This window comes from Arachis ipaensis, chromosome B06 (genome assembly GCF_000816755.2).
Source record: "Arachis ipaensis cultivar K30076 chromosome B06, Araip1.1, whole genome shotgun sequence".
Lineage (NCBI taxonomy): Eukaryota > Viridiplantae > Streptophyta > Magnoliopsida > Fabales > Fabaceae > Arachis > Arachis ipaensis.
In genome coordinates this window covers 40300377-40304172 of record NC_029790.2, presented here as the reverse complement: position 1 = coordinate 40304172, position 3796 = coordinate 40300377, and positions in this window count along the sequence as shown.

Here is a 3796-nt window from a genome sequence, read left to right as displayed (position 1 = left end):
TATATATATAGCCAAACCTTAGATAGTGATAAAGTACCTTTACAATTGAGATGGGAGAGAAAAATATTTTACAATTTTGCAAGACAATTAATAATTTAAGCAGAGATATATGTTGATGAGCTATTGAACCCTCACTGAATTTTGTGTTTACTCTCTAGTCACTCAGTGTTTATTGGGTTAATCACTCTATTCTTCTTTTTATCCTTACTTTCTATAACTTTGTTCTTCATCTAACCAATCAACAATTATAGAATATAGGCATACAAAAGTCATGAGGTCTTTAATTAAGGTTGTAATGGGGCCAAGGTAAAGGTAAGGGTATATATATAAGGCTAAGTGAGCTAATAGGTGAATCCTTGATTAGTCTAAGATCTCACCTAACATACATATTTTGTAAAACAAAGCTTCTTTACCTATTTTCCCATATTTTTCCCACTTTTATGTTACATGCTCATATTTAAATTTTTTTTTATTTTTATCCCATGTGCATTGCTTTTTGCATTTGGGGAATTCTTTTGTATCCCCTTTATTCAAATACTGAAAAATAATTTTTTTTAATGCACATGGTAATTCAATTATTTGATTTCACATGAGCATGCTTCCCAAAATTTTTATTTTGAATTATTTTATTCTTTTTAACTTTCTACCCTTTGTTTCTATCATCCATGTTCCCAATAGATTTCCCTACTTACACAACACACAATTTCTATCTTAAGCTAACCAAGGATTCAACTTGGAATTTTTATTTTGTTTTTCTGCTTAAGGCTAGTAGTGTGGTTATAAAACAAGAGGGGTTTTAAAGGCTCAAGGGGGCTAACAAGGGTGATGTAAAAGGTAGGCTAATTTGAGAATAGTGAGCTAGAATCAAACAATGGCCTCAATCACTTTCTTGGTATGTATCTATATTCTACAATCGTCTCTAGTTTACTTCCTTTTTATATTTTTAATTTAAACTAAGTTATCTTATGCTAAAAAGGGTAAACTATACTAATTAAGCCACATTTTCTATAACTAATAAGTTAGAATTACAACTAAACTAAATGGCTAAAACATGAACTAAAGTGCAACATGCAGAAATATAGTAAAGATACATGAAAATAGCAATGTATAAGTGCTGAAAAATAAAAAGAAAAATACAGAAAAGTAGCAAAATAAAGTAAAAGAGTCTGTAGTGGTTCACCAAAAAAATACGCCAGAGATGGCGACCTCCCCACACTTAAAATGAAGCATCGTCCCTGATGCTCACTCAAGCAGGGTGTGAAGGGGTGTCATCACTGGAAGGATGGGTAGTTGGGGTCTCTGTGGTGGTGGTCGGAGGATCTGCCTGCTGCAGAGGAGGTGCTGACTGAATAGGAGCCTCGGGGTCTGCAGCCTGAATCTGATGTGGGGCCTCCTGATGTGATGCAGCCTGCTCTGTGCCTGCCTGTGCAGCCTCTCTCTGTGGATGGGTCTCCGCCTCGTGGTCATCCGTCTCCTCCTCAGATGGCTCTGATGGGGTGTCAGGCTCGGAGGAGATGTCGCTGTCAGAACGAATCATCAGCTTCAGGTGCTCATAGCGTCGCTTGTTGCGACGCTCAGATTTCTCGTATCGCCACCGGTTACGGCGCTCCATCTAGTCTAGCTGTCGAAACAGGCGGTACACTAAGTGATAAACTAGCTCTAAGGCAGGTGGAGGTGTAGTGGTGGTAGCAGGGGTAGCTGTAGAGGAAGAGGGGCCGGCAGATGGTGTGGCTGTCTCATCAGTAGGAGTGAGGAATGGGGGTCTGTAGCCAAAAGCCAGAAAGTTCCTGCTGTGAGGGATGATTTTCTTGCATTCTGCAGCAGGTGACTTCTCATCAGTATCCTCCCAAGGCACGTCAGCTCGACGGCCAAGCTGTGTAATCAGATATGGAAAGGGGAGAGTGCCTTGGACGTGGACCCTGGCCATGTAGTACCGAATGAAGCGTGGCAGGTACAGGTCCTTACCCTCCATCACACACCATAGGAGGGTGATCATAGCGGCAGGTAGCTCCGTCTCGTGAGTACTCGGCATAATAAAGTTGCCTAGGATCTGATACCATAGCCGAGCCTCATCATTCAAGTATGCTCGCTTGATTCCCTTAGGCATGGTGGTGTTCTAACCCATGACCCATGGAACAGTCGGGTCAAGGGCTATCCTTGCCTTGACGGCATCCCAGTCAAACTTCATGAAGCGCATGTCCTCCTCAGCCTGTTGATAACCATCTGGCTTATCGGATTTAGGCAGGAGCTTCAGAACATCCTCTATGGCCTCTTCAGTGACCAGTATCTGCTTCCCTCTTAGGTTTACTGCATCTAGGGAAGTTTTGAAGTAATTACAGTAAAATTTTCGTACCCAAGATGCATTGACCTTAGTCAGGTTTCTCTCCAAGAAGAACCAGCCTCTTTGTTTGATCTGATCATAGGTGTATTGCTAGAGTTCTTCTGGGATCTTCAGAGTCCTCTCCAGGTACAGGTTTCTGGAGGTTGCAAACACCGGATACTTCAGCTCACAGTATCGGTTTGCAAACTTAATGGGATCAGTAGCAGGGAGTAGCTGGTCAACCTTCTCCTGCAGGGTAAAGTGTTTCTCCCGCCAGGAGTCATCATGCATGATGTCCAGGATGGACATGGAGGATTCTTCTCTTTTCCGTTTGCCAGTTGTTGCCTTTCCCTTTCCTTTTCTTTGGGTGTCAGACATCCTGAAAAACAGAAAACCAGGGTATAATAAAAACAGGAAAACAAGTAGGCAAATCACAAAATAAGCATATAGTGGCAAAGGAGCAGTGGAGTAAAGAAAATGAGTTAAGTAAATGTGCTTTAAGGATTAAATAGGAGTGAACAGTCCGAGAAGAAAAATTAACAATCCAAAATGTATTAGAAATCATGTTAATTAGGAACAATTATCATCATGCCTTGGTTAGAAGGTTAAAGAGAATAGTGAAAAACCATAAGAGATGTTTTGAAAGGTTAGGTTGGTTAGGAATGAAAAAAGAGTTTAGGAGGTTAAAATTAGTGAATTAGTAAAAAGTGGGTTAGAGTAAGTGGCATGATGATCATTTTCTAAGTAACAAGCATTCTCAATTAGAAGCTACAGTTAACTCATATCCAAACAAGGGAATTAGGTTGATGATGAATCAAAAATTGGAAGCTAAACATCAAAAATGCAGATTATGAACCAGGAAATCAAAAAGAATAAGAAAGCTTGCCCTGGTATTCATGAATTGGTTTTGGTAAAAGCAGAGTAAAGCAAAGTTCAAAGTGCCAAAACCAAGACATGAATGGAAATAAACCAGTTTACAGAAAAGTGGGTAGCATTCCGGCTAAAATTGGATGTTCCCGGAAAATAAACAGTAAACAGGACAGTTCATATGAAACAAAAATATAGCTGCAATTACATATAAGGAATATGAACATGGAAAAGCAGTGTAAAGAGTAGCAGGAAATAAGAAATTACAGCATATGAACAATACTAACAGTAACAGCAGAATTACAAAATTAATAAAACAAGTAGCAAGAACAGCGTAATTAATCAGGCCTAAATCCACTAACCACATCCTAGGCTACCTAACCACCTAGAATCCACTACAACATGCATATCTAACTAGCCTAATTATGAACATAAACAGAAAATATGTAATTAACTAGGAATTGAAAGAAAGGTGGTGTTTGGCGGAACTTGGAAGGCGTATGAAAGAAGGTGGGGCAGAGAGGTGGCTGGGGGATGGTGGTGGTGGCGGCTGACGCGGTGATTGATGGTGGTTGTGCGGCGGTGAGGGCTGTTCGGAGGCAAGGGGTT